At 37.4% G+C, this 20,530-nt stretch overlaps 1 long non-coding RNA gene across 3 annotated transcripts in view; it reads left to right on the top strand.

Moving 5' to 3' along the window:
• The window catches only part of LOC129059148 (uncharacterized), a 370,307-nt gene that overhangs the window by 326,815 nt on the left and 22,962 nt on the right, over positions 1-20,530 (top strand). For all 3 annotated transcript variants that reach the window (XR_010139818.1, XR_010139819.1, XR_010139820.1), the window contains exon 5: positions 11,298-11,357. This is a non-coding gene — a long non-coding RNA (uncharacterized LOC129059148). The remainder of the gene's footprint in view (positions 1-11,297; positions 11,358-20,530) is intronic.

Here is a 20,530-nt window from a genome sequence, read left to right as displayed (position 1 = left end):
CACATACAAGGATTCATCTGTTTATTACAAAATGTATACAGTGTATGCATCAGAAACACACACATTTGATTACTATGTCAATAAAGTGGTCATTTCATAAATACAAATATGAGTATTATGTCTTGAAATGGTTTGGATTTGTATCCCCAACCAAATCTCATGTCTAATTGGAAGAGGGGCCTGGTGGGAGGTGATTTGGTCATGGATGGATTGCCCCTTCGCTGTTCTCGTGATAGTGAGTGAGTTCTAATGAGATCTGATCATTTAAAAGTGTGTAGCACCCCCTCAACCTCCCCATCCACTGGCTCCACCATGGTAAGACATGCTTGCTTCCCCTTCACCTTCCACCATGATTTTAAGTTTCCTGAGGCCTCACTGTCGTGCTTCCTATTAAGCCTGTGGAACTCTTTGTCAAACTTCTTTTCTTCATAAATTACCCAGTCTCAGGTAGTTCTTTATAGCCGTGTAAGAACTACTAATACATATACATATGCATTCAAGATGTATAATGTTACTTATTCTCATTTTGTAGGCATGCATTTCTGTGTGCTTTAAAAATCCTATATTAGACAAGCTGGGCGAAAACAAAGGCTCACATTTATGATCAGTCAAAATTGTCACAGAAATTTAAAAATGAAGTGAAATTAGTGTATGGAATATTGTATCTGATTTATTTTTAGAATGCATAGGTGAAATTATGACATAAAAGTAATTCATTTTTCTTGAGTATATGAGAGATTTTAATGTAAATTACTTCCTTGGAATAATAGAACAGAGTGAAAAATTCTAAATTGAGTTTCATAAAATTTATGTTTATGACAAATCTGGATTAATCTAGTCAAATTCAGATGATCAAGTCAATAGTTCTTGTTTCCTACTCTTAAGGACAATAGTTCAAATAGATTCTGAGTCAGTTTCCTACAGATGTCAGATTTTTCCTTTACATGAAACTCCCCAGTAATCTAGTCTCTGTAGAACCAGCTTACTGTCCCTGATGGTTATAACATTTAATTTGCTGATATAATTTCTTTTTTACAAAATAAATTCTATTTTGCATAGTTGAGGTTTACAACATGATGTTATGAGATACATATAGTAGTAAAATGATTAATGTAGTGAGGTAAATTATAATATATCTCATCTCACATAATTACCTTTATGAAAGAAGCAGCTAAAATCTTATTTAACAATAATCCTAATACAATCTGATTTTATTAACTCTAGTCTTCAAGTGTGCATGAGAGTTCTAGACTTGTTCATCTTACATATGTACTACTTGGTTTTTTTAAGAAAAATTGTGTGGGTAGATTGTAGATGTATAATATCTGCTATTTTGTATAATTTGACCTACATCTCACCATTTCCTTTCCTGTAACTCCCTTGCCCTGGTAACCACTGTTTTATTCTCTATCTGTATGTGTGTGAACTTTTTATTTTCTTTAGATTCTATATGCAAATGAGATCATTCAATATTTTTCTCTCTGTGTCTGGCTTATTTCACTTTGTGTAATATCCTCCAGTTCCATCCGTGTAGTGGCAAATGGCAGGATCTCATTCTTTAATTAGGCTGAATAATATTCCTTCTATACTTAAAACTGTTACTTTTTGTTAAGAAAGGAAATGCAACTTTGTCAAATGCTTTTTATGTGTCAATTGAGATGATCATGTGGATTTTATATTTCATTGTGTTAATGTGATGTATCACACTGATTAATTTGTCTGTCAAAACAGCCTTGCATGCCAGGGATAAATCCCATCTGGTCATGATGTACAATATTTTTAATGTTTTGTTGAATTTAATTTGCCAATATTTTACTCAGGATTTTAAAATTGATGTTTATTAGAGATATTTGTCCTATAGTTTTCTTTTTTTTCCAGCATCATCGTCAGACATAAATATCAAGGTGATGCTGGCCTTGTAAAAAGTGTTTGGAAATATTTCTTCCCACTCTACTTTTCGGAAGAGATTGTGAAGTATTAGTAATAATTTCTCTTTGAATATTTGGTAGAATTCAGCCATGAAGCTGTCTAATCCTGGGCTTTTCTTTGTTGGCAGGTTTTTAATTACTGCTTCAATCTCTTTGTTATTGGAATGTTTAAACTTTCTTTTTCTTCTTGATCCTATCATGGTAGGTTATTTTTCTCTATGATTTATCCATTTCCTCTAGGTTATTCAATTTGTTGGAATAAAATTGCTCATAACATTCCCTTATAATCCTTTAATTTGGAAGACATCTGTTGTAATGTCTCCACTTTAATTTCTGATTTTATTTACTGAGTCTTCTCTCTTTTTTTCTAACTAGGGATTTGTCAGTTTTGCTTATTTTTTTCAAAGAACCAATTTTGGTTTTGTTCTGTTTGTCAATGGCTGATTTGGTCACCATTTGATTTATTTCAGTTCTGATCTTTATCATTTCCTTCTTTTTTCGTAACATTGGGTTTAATTTGTTCTTTAGCTCATTGAAGCATAAGGTTAAGCTGTTCATTAGGAATTTTTCTTCTTTTTTAATGTAGGCATTTAAACTTCCCTCTTGGAAGTTGTTCTGCATTCCATAGGTTTTGATATGTTGTGTTTACGTTGACTTTTTTTTCAAGATATTTGGAAATTTCCCTTTGATTTCTGCTTTGACCCTTGGTCATTCAGGAACATGTTGTTTAATATCCACATATTTGTGAATATTCCAAGATTCCTCCTGGTACTTATTTCTTGTTTTATACTATTGTGGTCAGTCAGTACTAGATATTATTTCAGTCTTCTTGAATTTGTTAAGACTAGCTTTGTGGCCTAACATATGGTCGATCTTGGAGAGTGTTCTATTAGGTTGGTGCAAAAGTAATTGTTACATTTGCCATTACTTTAAATGGCAAGAACCACAATTACTTTTGCAACAGCCTAATATGTACACTAGAGAAGAGTGTAAATTCTGCTGCTGTTGGATGGAAAATTCTATATATGTTTGTTAGGTCCATTTGTTCTAAAGTGCAGATCAAGCCTAATATTTCCTTATTAAATTTTTGTGCAATATATTCATTCTTTCAAACGGGGTACTAACATCCCCTAATATTATTATATTGCTATCTCTTTCTCCTTTAATGGCCATTAATATTTAGTTTTTATATTTAGGTGCTCTGATGTTCAGTCCATATATATTTGCAATTGCTGTGTCCTTTTGATGAATTGACCCGTTTCTCATTAAGTAATGACCTTTTTTGTCTCTTGTGAGAGTTTTTGACTTGAATTCTATTTTATCTTCTGTAAGCATAGCCGCCATGCTCTTTTTTGGTTGCTATTTGCTCAGAATAGCGTTTTTTCCATTTCTTCACTTTCAGCCCATATGGGTCCTTAAAGCTTAAATAGGGTGTCTTGTAGGCAACATATTGTTGGGTTCCATTTATTTTATCCATTAAGCCACTTTACATCTTTTGGAAAATTTAATCAATTATATGCAAGATTATTATTTATAGGTAAGGACTTACTCCTGACATTTTCTTAATTGTTTTCTGGCTGTTTAATAGATCCTTTGTTCCTTCCTCTCTTGTTGCCTACCTTTGTGGTTTGGTGTTTTTCTGTACTGCTAAGCTTTGATTCCTTTTTCATTCTTGTTTGTGTATCCTCTGTAACTTTTTGCTTTGTGGTTTCCATGAGGCTTACATAAAACATTTTATAGTTATAATTGACTATGTTAAGCTGACAAAAATTTAATATCAGTCACATAAATATACTTCAGACTTTTATGATTGACTATGTTAAGCTGACAAAAATTTAATATCAGTCACATAAATATACTTCAGACTTTTATCCTCTCCCCACAATTTATATTTTTATCATTGTTTCTGTCTTTTTATATAGTATGCTTCTTAACAACTTATAACTATATTTTTGACCATTTTAACTTTTAATGGTCATACCAGAGATTTTAAAGGTTTACACACTGTCATTGCAGTAATATCATATTCTTAATTTGACTATGTATTTACCTCTGCCAGTGTGTTTTATACTTTCATGTGTTTTCATGATACTGATTATCATCTTTCTGTTTCTGGTTGCGCTCCTATAAGCATTTCTTTTAAGGCAGGTCTAGGGATGATGAATTCCCTCAGCATCTGCTTGTATGGGATAAAATGGCTGGCAGTTTTTTTTTTCTTTTAGGATTTTGAGTATGTTATCCCATTTTTCTCCTGACCTATAAGATTTCTTCTGAGGATAGTGCTGACAATTTAATGGGTCTTCTCTTGTATATTATTTGATCCATTTTTCTTGCTTTTTAAAAAATTCCTTTTTTTTTTTTTTTTTGATGGAATCTCACTCTGTCACCCAGGCTGGATTGCAGTGGCACAATCTTGGCTTGCTGCAACCTCCACCTCCTGGGTTCAACTGATTCTCTTGCCTCAGCCTCCTGAGTAGCTGGGACTACAGGCAAGCATCACCAAACTCAGCTAATTTTTCTATTTTTTTAGTAGAGATGGGGGTGGTTCATAATGTTGGTCAGGCTGGTCTGGAACTCCTGACCTCAGATGATCCGACTGCCTCAGCCTCCCAAAGTGCTGGGATTACAGGTGTCAGCCTGACTGTCTTTTGATATCTTCTTTAATTTCCACAATGTGAATATATGTTCACTTTTAACAGTATTCCTTAAGTTCTGTATGCTTTCTTCACTCTTTTCATTATTTTCTTTTTTCCTCTGACTAGGCTATTTCAAAAGATACGTTTCTAATTTTACAGATTATGTCTTCTGCTGGATCCAGTGTGCTGTTAAAGGTCTCTATTGTCTTTTTTTATATTATTCATTGAATTATTCAACTCCCGTGATTTCCGTTTTGTTCTTTTTTGTGATATCTATTTCTTTCTTGATTTTCTCACTAACATCATGAATTGTTTCTTGATTTTGTTGAATTATCAGTCTGTATTCTCCTGTATATCACTGAGTTTTCTGAATAACGTTATTTTGGATTCATTTTCAGACAGTTCATAAATTTCTCTTGCTTTGGGATTAGTTACTGGAGAATTTCTGTCATTTGTTTGTTTGCTTGTTTTTTTGTTTTGGTAGTATCAAGTTTTCTTGCTTTTTCATATTTCTTGTATCCTTTCACTGAAGCCTGTGCATCTGGTGGAACTGTTACTTTTTCCTAAATTTATAAAGTGCCTTTTGGAGGAAAAGACTTCCACATGCAGGTGGGTCTTGGAGTGTTGGTGGAGTGTTGGCTCTGGTTCTGAGTGGGTACAGTAGTATAGTTTCCATGTAGCTTCTTCAGCTGTGGTCAAATCTAGTGATAACTGCAGGAACCTCGGAGGCCTAGGCCATAAAAGGTTGTGGCAATGGTGGTGGCAGCATAAGTTGTTATGAGTCTTGGTGGAAAGGGCTTTAGGGGTCCTGTTCTCATTTCCCTCACAGCAGGGTCTTGGGGAGATTCCCTCTTGGTATTGGGTCTGACACAGCCTGTAGGAAAAAGAAAGAGAGATCAGACTGTTACTGTGTCTATGTAGAAAGGGAAGACATAAGAGACTGCATTCTGAAAAAGACCTGTACTTTAAGCAAGTTTTGCTGAGATGTTGTTAATTTGTAGCTTTGCCCCAGCCACTTTGCCCAAGCCACTTTGACCCAACCTGGAGCTCACAAAAACATGTGTTGTATAAAATCAAGGTTTAAGGGATCTAGGGCTGTGCAGGACGTGTCTTGTTAACAAAAAGTTTACAGGCAGTATACTTGGTAAAGGTCATCGCCATTCTCTAGTCTCAATAAACCAGGGGCACAATGCACTGCAGAAAGCCTCAGGGACCTCTGCCCTTGAAAGCGGGGTATTGTCCAAGGTTTTTGCCCATGTGATAGTCTGAAATATGGCCTCATGGGATGAGAAAGACCTAACTGTCCCCCAGCCTGACACCCATAAAGGGTCTGTGCTGAGGTGGATTAGTAAAAGAGGAAAGCCTCTTGCAGTTGAGATACAGGAAGGCCCCTGTCTCCTGCTTGCCCCTGGGAACTGAATGTCTCGGTATAAAACCCGACTGTACATTTGTTCAATTCTGAGATAGGAGAAAAACCGCCATATGGTGGGAGGCGAGACATGTTTGCAGTAATGCTGCTTTGTTATTCTTTACTCCACTGAGATGTTTGGGTGGAGAGAAACATAAATCTTGCTTACGTGCACATTCAGGCATAGTACCTTCCCTTGAACTTAATTGTGACATAGATTCTTCTGCTCACATGTTTTTTGCTGACCTTCTCCTTATTATCACCCTGCTCTCCTACTACATTCCTTTTTGCTAAAATAATAAAAATAATAATCAATAAAACTGAGGGAACTCAGAGGCCGGTGCCATTGCAGGTCCTTGGTATGCTGAGCGCCAATCCCCTGGGCCCACTGTTGTTTCTCTATACTTTGTCTCTGTGTCTTATTTCTTTTCTCAGTCTCTCGTCCCACCCGACTAGAAATACCCACAGGTGTGGAGGGGCAGGCCACCCCTTCACAGCCCACAGGCAGCCACAGAAGCACTGTGTTCTAGGGCACAGGTGTTCAAAATTGCTCTGGAGCTGGGTCCTGGGCTCCCTTTTCTGATAAACTGCTGTGACTACTGTGATATGGGTTCAGTTTCACTCTCAGAAATGAGTGGATACAGCTCTTCTACAAAGCTTAGGATTCTGACTCTGAGGCACATGCCATTAGCTCAAGCCTGAGAGGAGAAATGTAGCATGACTCTGATTTTGAGGGCACAGCATGGGCACCAGTGCAAGGAAGAAGTGGTGTTTCAGAGTCTCAGATGCAATTCAGGTCCTGAGGCCAACAGGGCACAGGGACAATGTGGGCACCAGGAGAGGAGGTTCCATGTAGTGGATATTCTGGACCCTGAGGTAGTGGGACACAGCAGTGGTCCAGCCTCTGTGTGGTTGGGTACAGTGGCAGCTAGGACCCTAGTATTATGGGGCACAGCTGTTGTTTTGCCTCCAGGGGCCATGCTGCAGCACAATGATGATTCCACTCTTCAGGGAGATGGAACACCTTAATAGCTGAAACCCTGGAGGATTAGTCTAGATCCATGAAAGCAGAGCACACTGGGATTGTTCAGCCTAGAGGATAGGGTGGCAGAGCTTATCTAAGGCTGTCTGTATCTGTGGGGCCAGACTGCATCAGCTTGGGCAACTGAGGGCAAAAGTGTTCTGTTGGACTGGATCCCCTTTTCCCCAGGGGGATGGGACACCAGTTAGCTCAAGCTTCAGGGGCTATGGCTACTATTTGTTTCAGGACTCTTGGACCCTGAATGATGGTGAACATGTAAGTTCAAAGTTGGATGGCACAGCTGCTTTTCTGGGATGGCACTCCTAGTCTTCCAGGAGGCAATATGCAGATCTTCTCAGGATCCAAAGGGTACAGCTACACTGCTGGGCTGCTATGCCCTGGTCTGCAGGGGGCAGGGCACTACATGGGCTTGGGTCCCAAATAGGCAGTTGCTCTGCTGGGCTGGGGCTCTGATTTTGAGGGGGCTAGGCACTGAGCTGGTTCAGGCAGGAATGGGGAAGCAGAGTCCCTGTTCCACTGATACTAGGCTTTAAGCAGCTGGGGTTAGGGGACTGCCACAACTTCATTAGTGGAGATGAAGTGCATGTAAGGCAGATTAGCACCAGGACATAGGAAGCTGTAGCTATTCTGCTGGGGAATAGCACACTCCTGTGTGTGAGCAAGGTGCAATGATAGCAGAACCTCAGGGATGAAGGGATGCAGTGGTTACTGGCTCCCAAAGCAGGATACATTGTAGCCGTGGCTCTGATTTCAAAATAACTTGTGCAGTAGCAGGTTGGGGTATAAGAAGTGGGGAACAATGTGGGCCCCACATCATAGAGGTAATGGGAGCCCATGGGAGACTCCTGCTTTTTTTTTTTTTTGGACGGAGTTTCGCTCTGTCACCCAGGCTGGAGTGCAATGGTGTGATCTCAGCTCACTGCAACCTCCACCTCCCAGGTTCAAGTGATTCTTCTGCCTCAGCCACCTGAGTGACTCCTGCTTACCTTCCCCTACAGGGAGTAGTCCCTCCTGGTTCAGAGATGACCCCAGTTGGGGGATATAGTGGAAAAGGCAAGGTGTTTACCTGCCATCTCTGTGCAGCCATCTTGAGTGTGCTCCAGAAGGTCTCTGCTTCTCCCTTGCTATCCTCCAGCATTTCTTTTGGAGATAGGAAGGGTAATAGGCAGAGTAGATGTGTGTAGAAATAGAAATGAAAATGCCCTAGACATAGCGAAATGATATCAGATGAAATTTGGATCCAGCCAATGGAATGAAGAGCCCTAGAAAAGTAAACATGACAGTAAATATTAAAGTCTTTTAAAAATGTTTTTAATTACTTTAAAAGACAAAGCAAAGTAGCACATAAAAACAAATTCAAGTGTACAATTTGATGAGTTTTGACAAATGTGTGCAATCATGTAACAACCATCCCTATTCAGATGTTGCGCATTTCTGTTGTCTCCAAAATTTTCTCTGTACTCAACTTTCCCTTCTTTGGTTCCAGTAAATCTCTGGTTTGCTTTTTTATCATTATGTGTCTGGAATTGGTGGGTTCTTGGTCTCACTGACTTCAAGAATGAAGTCACAGACCCTCATGGTTAGTGTTACAGTTCTTAAAGGTGGCGTGTCCAGAGTTTTTTCCTTCTGATGTTCGGATGTGTTCAGAGTTTCTTCCTTCTGGTGGGTTCGTGGTCTTGCTGGCTTCAGGAGTGAAGCTGCAGACCTTTGCGGTGAGTGTTACAGTTCTTAAGGTGGCACGTCTGGAGTTGTTCATTCCTCCTGTGGGTTTGTGGTCTCGCTGGCCTCAGGACAGAAGCTACAGACCTTTGCGGTGAGTGTTACAGTTCATAAAGGCAGTGTGGACCCAAAGAGTGAGCAGCAGCAAGATTTATTGCAAAGAGCGAAAGAACAAACCTTCCACACTGTTGAAGGGGACCCAAGTGGGTTGCCACTGCTGCTGGCACAGCCTGCTTTTATTCATCTGCCCCACCCACATCCTGCTGATTGGTCCATTTTACAGAGAGCTGATTGGTCCGTTTTGACAGGGTGCTGATTGGTGCGTTTACAATCCCTGAGCTAGACGCAAAAGTTCTCCACCTCCCCACTAGATTAGCTAGACACAAAGCACTGATTGGTGTATTCACAAACCCTGAGCTAGACACAGGGTGCTGATTGGTGCATTTACAAACCCTGAGCTAGACACAAAGTGCTGATTGGTGCATTCACAATCCCTTAGCTAGACATAAAGGTTTTCCAAGTGCCCACCAGATCAGCTACACACAGAGCACTGATTGGTGCATTTACAAAGCTTGAGCTAGACACAGGGTGCCGATTGGTGTGTTTACCAACCTTGAGCTAGATACAGAGTGCTGATTGGTGCATCCACAATCCCTTAGCTAGACATAAAGATTCTCCAAGTCCCCACTAGACTCAGGAGCCCAGCTGGCTTCACCTAATGGATCCCGCACCTGGAGGGCAGGCAGAGCTGCCTGCCAGTCCCACACCATAGGCCCGCACTCCTCAGCCCTTGGGCGGTCAATGGGACAGGGCACCGCAGAGCAGGGGGCGGTGCTCCTTAGGGAGGCTCTGGCCATGCAGGAGCCCACGGTGGTCGGGGGGAGGCTCAGGCATGGCAGGCTGCAGGTCCTGAGCCCTGCCCCATGGGGAGGCAGCTGAGGCCCAGGCGAGAATTCCAGTGCAGCGTCAGCAGGCCAGCACTGCTGGAGGACCCAGCGCAACCTCCGCAGCTGCTGCCTCTGGTGCTAAGCCCCTCACTGCCTGGGACCGCTGGCGCCAGCCGGCTGCTCCAAGTGTGGGCGCCCGCTGAGCCCACTCCCACCCAGAACTCATGCCGGCCCACAAGTGCCTCACACAGCCCCGGTTCCGCCCGTGCCTCTCTCTCCACACCTCCCCGCAAGCTGAGGGAGCGGCTCCAGCCTCAGCCAGCCCAGAAAGGTGCTCCCGCAGTGCAGCGGCAGGCTGAAGGGCTCCTCAAGTGCGGCCAGAGTGGGCGCGGAGGCCGAGGAGGCCCCGAGAGCTAGCAAGGGCTGCCAGCACCCTGTCACCTCTCAGATTGTCATTTTTTAGTTTTCTTACAGGTGGAATAATTCAGAATAAAATCTGCAGAATCTGTTTTTCCGTACTCAGCATAATTATTTCATGATTCATCCATGTTGTTATGTGCCGCTTCTGTTTTAGTTTTTGCTTATTAATAATTTACTTCATAAATATGTAAAACCTGTCTAACCAAACCATTCACTTGCTGATAGAAAGTGTTATTAGTAAGTCAGACTTTTTTTTTTTTTTAAGTGAAGTTGTGGTTAATCAACATGCTTGGACATTTCTACTTCTGGCAAAGATAAAATAAAAGGAACAGGATTTACCCTCCCACCTGAATTAAGCAGAACTTAGCAAAATGTATGAAACAATGGTTTAAAAGACACTGTATGTAAGGCTACAAAGGATAATGTGCTCCAAGAGGCAGGAAACAAGTGAGCTGAGCCCTCTGATTGTTTATGCTTCAGCATTTATCAGTTAGAAATCCAGGCTATTAATCCTCCAAAGAATTGGTTTTAAAAAGTTGATTTGTTTCCCAGTAGAAGTTCAAGGAGCCTTGCCAGGGCTGATAGGCAGCTTTATGAATTCATTATGGATTTCACCTCTTTCTAGGTCATTTCTTTACTGTGTAGTCTTAGTCCCCCTGATCCAAGATGGCTCCTTGAGTTTCAGATACATTTGCATTTCAGGCTGCATGAGGGACAAAATTTCAAAGAAAGCCAAGACTCTTCTTTATAAATGATGTGATAAAATTGTCATATTACATTTTAAATCTCATCAGTTCCTTTTACATCCTAATTGTCAGAATTTATTTTTATGGCTACAGTATGATGCATGGGAAGCTGGAAAAAAGGAATTTTTAGTCATGTAGCTATATTCATTTTAAAGATATGAGTGTTAATAATAAGAGATATGGCAGGCTTTTGGCCAAGACCCAATTGGCCTAGTGTACAGAAACTGTTTATTAACTATGTTAATTAGTATGCTATGGGATAGCCTTACCTTTTGTGCTTATTATTTCTAATCTTAAAGCTTCAGTGGAGTAGGATTAGTTTCTAATGTTCTATGTTTCTCTTTGTATTTTAGCATATCAACTAAGAGAATGACAACATAGAAAGAGGATTTGCTTTTGTATGCTCTTATAGTATTAAAACTAAAATATGAATAATGTGACTAGCAAATGAACATTCAAAGACAAATTTATATATCATTATGCAAATGTATTTACTATTATTCTTTTTCAGCCAAAGACATATTACAAGTAGTTGAGAAAAGCAATGGGATAAAATTTTTTAGATATAAAGGTAAGTTTAAATGCATACATTATATACTTTCAAAGAATTTATGTTAGAACAAACATCAATTTATTTGTATATGTTACGTTATTAATGTAAGTATCTGAATTCTCTGAGACATTTATTCTTATTTATAGCATAAACTAATTAAATGAATTTAAATTTGGTCTGAAGCTGACTCTGTATTTTGAATCTTTATGGAGGAAACAGCAACGTAACTTAAGAGAATCTTCTTGTAAATAAGTAGAGTTACAAACAATCCCAGCAGCCAAATTTCCACCAATCAAAGGCTGCCAAGTGATCATTCCATATTCATATAAGGCAAATGCCTCATCACACCATGCCCAAATATGGCTAACACCTGGCTGTAATCAATCAAGCTGTTTACTTATGTCAGCTATTTTTTTCTGTATGTAAATACCTCCTGTTTACATTGCTGGTTGGAGCTCTCAACCTTTCCTGGCACTGAGTGCTACCCAATTCATAAATTTTTTTTTTGTTCAAATAAACTCTGTTAAATTTAATTTGTCTAAAGTTTTTAGTTTAAAAAACGGAATCCCAAGGATTCAGCCTATTTCAACAAATTGAAATTATTTTGTTAGATGTTAGCAATACTTTAACATATCTGAATTTTCTTTACTTGCATGTGTTCAAACTTTAGATTTTTGTAATATTGATACTATCTAATGAAATAATTCCAGTTGGTTAAAATAAGCTTAATGGGAAATGAGATATTAGCCAGATCATATATAGATGCAGATTCAAGAAAATTCTCTTTCATGTCTATTATATTGTAGAAGTTTGAATTGATTTTTTAAAGCAAAACACAAAATTCCTACCTAATACTGCATAAACAAATTGAGATGTATTTTTCTCATACACACAAAAAATCTGGTTTGTTTTTAATCAAAACAAATGCAATATCAATATTCAGAGAATGCGAAGCAAAGAACAAAGTAGAAATAAAAATATTTCTGAAAGACTAAGTGAAAGTCTTTTGCTTTTATTCCTTAGATTTTTGAAAAGAAAATTCAACCTTGAATTTAGTTAAAACATGTGATACTGTGGTACCAAAAGTACTAGAAAACTTAGCTACTTTAAGAAATTATTTAGAAAAGTAATAGTTTCTGCATTTGTATGAATTTTTCACTTTTCTGTGAGATCCTTTTTTTAATCTTTTCTCTCCTATTGAGAAGAATGGAAATTATATTATTTGTCTGAAACATACAAAGAGTATAAACTTATTATTAAAAGTTACTAAAAATTAAAAGATACTAAAAATCAATGTGCTAATATTTTAAATACATTTATTGAGAAATAATTCATATATCACACAATTTATCTACTTGAAGTGTAAAAACAATTATTTGGGGTATATACATAGAGCTGTGCAACTGTTACCACAGTCTAATTTTTAGAATATTTCTTCATCCTAAAAAGAAGCCTTTCACACATTAAATTGTCATTCTCCATTGACAACCTCCTCATCCCCATCATGTTAGGTAATCACTAATCTACTTTTTGTCTCTATAAATTTGCCAATTTTATACATTACATTTGGATTCTTGTGGCTTCATTTACTTAGCTACTTGTCATAAGTCTATTCTGATTTTCTATTTCTTTTTGCATCATTTTCAGTAGTTTATATCTAAGAATTTATTCATTTTGTCTAGATTAATAATGCTGTCATACATCTTTTCATATTTTTTGTAATTCTTTTGTTTTCCAGCAAGGTTGATAGTAGCATCCTCCCTTTCATTCTTGCTTTCTTTATGCTATTACTGTCAAATATGTTACACTGCTACATGTTATAGGCCTAACAATGCAATTATATACATAGGTTTATTCGAATGCTTTTTAAATTACATAATAGAAAAAGGGAGAAATATCTAATTATGCTGTCTATTGCAGTGTCTTAAATAAGTACTTTTCTAGTACTCTTTTTTGTGTGTGTATTTGAATCATCCTCTGGTAACCCCTGATATCATCAAGAAGACTTTCTTTCTTATTTTATGTAAGGTGGTGTGATAGCAATATGTTTTTTTTAATTTGTGCTTTTTGGGTGATGTCTCTATTTTTTACTTCATTTTTGAAAGACTTTTGCTGAATCTAAGTTTCTTCTTTGACTACTTTTTTTTCTCTCAGAACTTTGAATATGTCATCTCACTGCTTTCTGACCTCTATTATTTCTCATGAGGAGTCAGCTATTTGTCTTATTGAACTTCCTTGTACTTTATGGATCATTTTTCTCTTGTTGCTTTCATGATTTTCTCTTTATTTTTCAATATACTTTTCCTGATTTGTCTGGGCTTTAATTTTTTCTTTTTCTATTTATTATACTTGTGTTTGATTGAGTTTCTTAGATGTGTTAAATTAATATTTTTCATCAAATTTGAGAAGTATTTAACCCACTTTAAAAATATTTTTATCTGTTATTTTTTCTCCTGTCTTTTGGTACTCCCATGTATGTGTGTTGGTGTGCTTAAAGGTATCCCACGTTTCTTTGTGCCTGTGTTCATTTTTCTTCATTCTGTTTTCTCTCCCTACTTCATATTACATAATCTGTCTTCTTATCTTCAAATTTCCTGATCTTATTTTTTTGCTCAAATGTTTTACTGAGGCCCTCTCATGATTTTTAAAAAATTTTACTAATTATATGTTTCATGTCCAAAATTTTTATTGATTTTGTATAAATTCTGTTTATTAATATTATTTTTACTTTTGAGCTCATCATCATACCTATCTTTAATTCTTAATTATTTCTTTTAGTTCTTTGAACATACTTATAATAGCTGCTTTGAGAAATGTGTCTGTTAAATCCAACCTTTGAGCCCTTTCAAGGACAGAGTCATTTATTTGTTCATTTTGTTTTGTTGTGGGTGGGTGTGTATGCTTCTGTGGAGGAGATGTCATCCTTTCCAAAATTTGCATATCTCCTAAATTGTGTTAAAATTTGATATTTTAAGTAATATATTGTAGCAACTTGTTATAAATCTCCCACCCCAACTTAGAGTTGCTGCTGTGTGCTTGCTTATTTATTTGCTTAGTGACTCAGCTGGGCTAGTTCTGTGAAATTTATTTTCCCTACATTGTGCACCCTCTAATGTCACCCCTAAGAGTGCACAGCTCTGAGCATATGCACAGTAACCTTGATCCTCCTCACCAAGGGATGGATGATAGGTTTAATTAAGGTCACTTTGACTCTTTCATTCTCTGTACACCTTTTTGTTTCTAGCTGGTCTACCTCCATCAGAATTACACCCAGCTGCTAACCTCCACTAACTGCTGGCTGATTACTCCATTGTTTTGACATTTCCCTTGGGCATAAATTGCTCCACAGTATGATGTAATTAAAGTTAAACTCCTTTGAGAGGGTTGTCTTTGAAATAAATATTTCAGAGTTTCTCCAATCCCAGGAATATTTTTATCTCTGTTTCCCTGTTTCTCTTTGTTAACTTTTAGCTGCTCTACACTTTTGCTTTTTCCTACATTGAAGCCATTAGCCCCTTCTTAATTGCTCACCACAAAAATATCCATTGTTTTAGACATTTTCCTTAGATTTGAACTTCCGCAATCTCTGTTCTAAATGAAACCAGTCACCTTAGAGAGATCCGTGGAGCTCTCTGGTCTTATGGTCTGTTTCACCTGCTGGAATGATCCCTAGAGAAGTTATTTCTGGGTACCTGAGGCAAGGACAGCTGACCACTTATTTTGAAATGAGACTCCAGCTATATAAGTAGGGAGCTGTGTGGGAGTGATAGCCTCTAGTCTTCTAGGTTTGCCTCACTAAACATGGAACTACTGACCTGTGAGCAAGTTGGAGTGGAAGCAATCACGGCCCAATATTCTCAGCTTGCCCAGGGGTAGAGTTTCTGCCTTGGGAATGGGGGCCTGGGTGGAGAAAGAGAGGCCAGACCTTTTAGCCATACTTGCGTGGAGCTGATGCAAGACAGGTGGGAAGGATGAGAAATGCTGAAAGATGGCCCCTTCTGGAGAAAAAAATCATTGCCTTAAACTGGGAGCTGATGGGTGAGAGAGACTTGTAGTCCGGCCACACCTGCTTAGAGTGTTATAGCTTCCAACACCCTGAGATGAGAGGAAGGGAAGGAACCAAGCTGCAACTCAAATGCCATAGACCTCACTATTCTTACTAGGACAGAGCAGATTTTTTTGAATAAATATTTCCCAATTTGCTGTATGTCCACTGACCTACTTCCAGGAAGAGTTAGTTTTCTTGTCATTTTCACCAGTTGTTATTTCAGTGCAGACAGAGTGTACAAGGCTCCTCATACTACTGTTCTGGAAGTGCCTCTAATTCTGATTTATTTTTAAGTATAATTGAATCATGTAATGATATTTTAATATTACAGATGAAACATCATGTACAAATATGCACATTCAATTATAAATACATATGTAAATATAATTTGTAAAAGTATAAAATGGTCTATAAAAAAGCAGATAAACATTGTAGTAATATATTTCTCAACAGGAATACTATTCTACATTTTATTTCAGTAAAACTAATATTTATTTCTAATATCCCAAGGGGAGATTTTCTGATAGAATGATTAGAACCATCACCATAAGCAAGTTTATTTTCTATTTCTTTTCTTTTTCTTTGGTCACTCTTAATTATTATTATTATTTTTTTTTTTTGAAACAGGGTCTCACTCTGTGGCCCAGACTGGAGTGCAGTGGTGCAATCTCAGCTAACTGCAACCTCCACCTCCCAGGCTCAAGTGATTCTCCTGCCTCATCCTCCCAAGTAGCTGGGATTACAGGCATGCGCCACTACCGCGGGCTAATTTTTTTGTACTTTTAGTACAGACGGAGTTTCACCATGTTGTCCAGGCTGGTCTTGAACTCCTGACCTCAAATGATTCAATGTCTCAGCCTCCCAAATACTGAAATTACAGGTGGGAGCCACCATACCCAGCCTATCATAGACATTTGAAATGAACTATTACCATTTTTCTTTTCATTATCATATTTTAGTTTTCCTATTGAGAAAAAAATACAATTTAATGAGAAGATATCTAGTTCAATAAAATTTACACGGATTAAAATATAAAATCAATCAATTACATGGATTAAAATATAAAATATAAAATCAGTGTATTTAAAACTAAATTAATTCCTTCTATTATGAAATTATGCACTGTGAACTCTTATTCTTTCCAGACTCTCATTTTAATGCTGTTTTAGTTATCTTTGAATGGGAATACAAATAAGTTATATAGTCATTTCAGATGTGGGTTTAAAAAGGCTATATGGCATTAAATAAAAATCAATTATTCTGAATTATTAATACATAAAACTGGCTGATATCAGTACATGTAAATACTACTCTATAGTAGTCATTTGTGTTTAATTTGGAAATATGTCAAAAATTGGGTTTCAATATAACATGATAACATAGAGAAAAAGGTGCAAATGTTTTTCTATGTAAATTTAAAGAATAAAATTGCCGTGTTAGGATTTAGTAACTTACTGTTTTATTAAATGGGCTCAAAATTTCTGTTTGTGTGTGAAAAATATAACTTCAAATTCTTAGCCAAAACTTATGCAACACATTTTTTAGGTCAACAAGGTTAATAATGCAATAGAAAATAGTGTTTTGAGCCAGCAGGCAATTTCGCTGTTGTTCTTTTTTAGCTTTTGCAAAATCCTTAGGTCCCATTTGATCTCATTGGCTGGAAAAGATAAAATGTTATCTATTCTGAATAGATAATAAATAGTATTTCTTTGTAACATTAAATCATGTATTTCATACAACACAATTCAACTAAATTAAAAACAATGATACTATTAGGAAAATGGGAAAATGAAAGAACAATCTTAGGCATGCCTACTGCATAAATAAGCATAATATTTTGAAGATAAGCTGAGGGCTATTTAGTATGCTATCAAGTTATTGTTTTGGTATTTTTACATTAGTAGTCTTCTTTAATTGAAATCCAAAACATCTTTCTAGGCATGCCTCTCACTATTATCCAAAATGGAAAATCAGTACACTTGTAAATTCTACATGTGCATTAGACTGTCTCCTTTGTTTATACTTTTTGGAATATCTTAATTTTTCTATCTCATCCCTTTTATCTTTCTCTTTTACAATGTATTTGCCAAATTACAATAATTAATAATGAAAATACTTCATGGATGTATCACTAATATAGTGAGAATACAAGTTATATACTAATAATCCCATTAATAAATACCTAGTTTTCAGCCAGGCTCCTTGGAAATTTTTTAAAAAGTAATAATGTTAAAAACCTATATTTTCCAGTTTCTTCATGAACCCTAGATATGGATGTGGCAATGTTACTATTTTTGGCAATCAATAGATAAATGTAACGACTAGATATAGTCTGATTAAGAGGGCTCAAAAGGAGCTAAAATAAACAAGTAGGAGCTCCTCTTCATCAGTCTTCCCTTCCTTACTATAGCCTACAGCTGGGACTAAACACTGAACGCTAAACACTGAGGATGACAGGACAGGAAGTTAGGAGGACCTACAGCATTTGATGACACCATGATGCTGCCATCCCTGGATCATATCACTGAAATATTTTTAAATGAGAGAAAATCAACATCTGTTTTTTTTTAAACCGCAGTAATTTTTTAATTTTCTGTTATATATACCAGAACTTAATAAGTGTGAATTGCTGTTACTCAAAAATAACAGCATATAAAAGATAAAAAGTGGCTGAAAAAGCATTAATGCATGCATCAATGCAAGCATCAATAGTTTGATAAAAAACTATTAAGATGGATTTGCTTATACAAAAGAGATGTTTATCACAATGAGGAAGAAAGACAGAAGGGTTATAAAATATTATACAACTATCAAAGTACATTCTGATCATTTTTATTTTTAAAAGGTTACATGGAAACTTCAGATGATAAAGAACATATGTGAAAGATGCATACATCTATATGATTAGTATTATTAAGACTGAGTTCCAGTAGTTGGAAATTCATAAAGGTGTAAAAGGAAATTTGTATTGCAGCAAGGATGTAAGAGACATGTTAAAGCTGATGCTGTAACAAGAATGGGTGGCAAACTGAGAATTGAGTCATTCAAGTCTCATGGGTATTTTTTTCTGTCAAGGGATATCAATGCAAACCCGAAGAATAAAAATTAGAAACAAAGCCATCTTTGGATATGTAAATAAAATAAAAATAACATATAAAACTGAAACATAATATATGAGGATGAAATTGTACATGAGTGAAATTCAGTTAGAATTTTAGGAAAATAGGCAGAAAAAGTTAATAAAATGCAATAATCTACTGAGAAAGTGCATTGCACTGAAGAATAATTTAAAATTTCTATTTAAGACTATAACCTCTACGCCAACCCACTCTAGAACACACATAAAACACACACAAAAAATTAACAGGTCACTGACTGGAGATTTTTAAAACATTTAAAAACAGAAAGCATGCAATAAATAATAACATGGAAAACATACTGATATATTTGTTACACAAATACTTCAAGTGTATTAATTTCTGAGAAAAAGAATTTGAATCTTTTCTCAAGACCAATTCCATACTGTATATGAAACAATAAAATCAAGAAAGTTATTCAGAAAAACTTGAATAGAAAGAGGTGAACAAATTATGCCAGTGAAACCATACAAGCAAAGAGAAAGTAGAGCTTGTAATCTTAAACTCAGATCAATTGGATTCCAGAAAAAAAAGATCAAATCTAGGAAGAAGGAAACTTTCCAATGCTAAATAGCACAATTCTCAACAAAAATATTACAGTATAAAAAGTTAGAACAAGATGATGGGATAGAAGGCTCTACTGTTTGTCCCCCACACAGAGACACCAATGTAACAACTATCTCCACACACAAAAGCACCATCATAAGAACTAAAAATCAGGTGAGCACTCACAGTACCTGGTTTCAACTTCATTTCCCTAAAAGAAGCACTGAAGAGGTAGAAAAAATAGTCTCGAATCCCTGACACCACGCATTCCGCACTCCCCAGTGGTACTGGCATGGTGCGCAGAGCATTTCAGCATGCAGGAGGATGGAGAATGCAGCAATTGTGAGGCATTGAACTCAGTGCTGTCCTGTTATAGCAGAAAGGAAAACTGGATCAAACTCACCTGGCGCCTCCCATGGAGGGAGCATTTAAACTGGCCCTAGCCAGAGGGGAATTGTCTATCCAGATGATTCAGATTTGAGTTCCTGCAAGCCTCACCACCACGGGCTAAGTGCTCTGGGGCTCTAAATAAATTTGAAAGACAGTCTAGGACACAAGGACTGCAACTCCAAGGAAATGCCTAATGCTGACCTGGGCCTAGAGCTAGTGGACAGGGGTCATGCAACCTACTGAGACACCAGCTGGGGTGGGTAAGGGAGTGCTGACATCACCCCTCCCCTGACCCCAGGCTACACAATTCACAGCTCCAAAAGAGACCCCTTCCTTCTGCTTGAGGAGAGAAGAGGGAAGAGTGGGGAGGACTTTGTCTTGCATCTTGGATACCAGCTCAGCCACAGCAAGATGGGGAACTAGTCAGTGTCCTGAGGCCTCCTTTTCAGACCCTTGCTCCCAGAAAAACACTACTAGACACACCTTACACCAGAAGGGAACCCACTGCCTTGAAAGAAAGGACCCAGCCCTGGCAGCATTTATCACCTGCTAACTGAACAGCCCTCAGGCCTTGAATAACGAGCAGTGGTACACAGGTATTATGTCAAAGGCTTTGGGTGAACCTTTAAGACGTGATAGCTTCAGGTGAGGCTCAGCACATTCCCAGCTGTGGTGTTTATGAGGCAAGTCTACTTACACTTGAGAAAAGCAGAAGGAAAAGTAAAGTGGACATAGACTTGCCCTTAGGTAACAGCTCAACACACTTCACTTATAAAGACACACTTAGACAGAATACACCAAAATACAGGGATGTAAAAAGATAGTCCATGCCAATGGAAACCAAAAACACGCAGGAGTAGCTATATTTAGACAAAATATATTTCAAAACCAAAACTACAAGAAGAAACAAAGATCACTGTAATGTTAAAAGGGTTAATTCTACAAGATGATCTCTTCTATAACAATTGTAAATATATATGCACCCATGCTGGAGCACCCAAATACATAAAGCAAATATTATTAGAGCTAAAGAGAGAGATACCCTTCAGTACAATAATAGCTGGACACTT

Source organism: Pongo abelii, chromosome 3 (genome assembly GCF_028885655.2).
Source record: "Pongo abelii isolate AG06213 chromosome 3, NHGRI_mPonAbe1-v2.0_pri, whole genome shotgun sequence".
NCBI classification, from domain to species: Eukaryota; Metazoa; Chordata; class Mammalia; order Primates; family Hominidae; genus Pongo; species Pongo abelii.
This window is presented reverse-complemented; position numbering and strand designations above follow the sequence as displayed.